The sequence below is a fragment of the Morus notabilis genome, unplaced genomic scaffold (genome assembly GCF_000414095.1).
Source record: "Morus notabilis unplaced genomic scaffold, ASM41409v2 Scaffold1007, whole genome shotgun sequence".
Taxonomy (NCBI): domain Eukaryota; kingdom Viridiplantae; phylum Streptophyta; class Magnoliopsida; order Rosales; family Moraceae; genus Morus; species Morus notabilis.
Window position 1 is genome coordinate 46,939 of NW_010365758.1, and position 298 is coordinate 47,236.

Sequence of the window (298 nt, forward strand, 5' to 3'; positions counted from 1 at the left end):
ATAGAGCAGTACAACACTACCGGTCGACCGGTAATGTGCACACCGGTCGACCGGACCGGTCGACCGGTCAGCCTGCAATCCGGTCGACCGCACAGGTCGACTGGTGGAATCGACTGTGCGAGAGAAGCTCACGGAAATCAATCCAAAAATCTGTAAATCCAGTCCCAAATCCAAATATTTCAAAGGGAAACCACTAGATCCGGGTTCTAGGTCCTAAAACAAGTCCAAAGAACCCAAGATCTCTAATTTCTACTCTAGTTTTACTCAAAATCCATCAAAATCCGTTTTGAACCAAAAA

General features: G+C 46.6%; 1 protein-coding gene across 1 annotated transcript in view; it reads left to right on the forward strand.

Annotated features, from left to right (window-relative positions):
* The window catches only part of LOC112093653, a 4,100-nt gene that overhangs the window by 1,506 nt on the left and 2,296 nt on the right, over positions 1-298 (forward strand). The gene's annotated exons all lie outside the window — the stretch shown is intronic.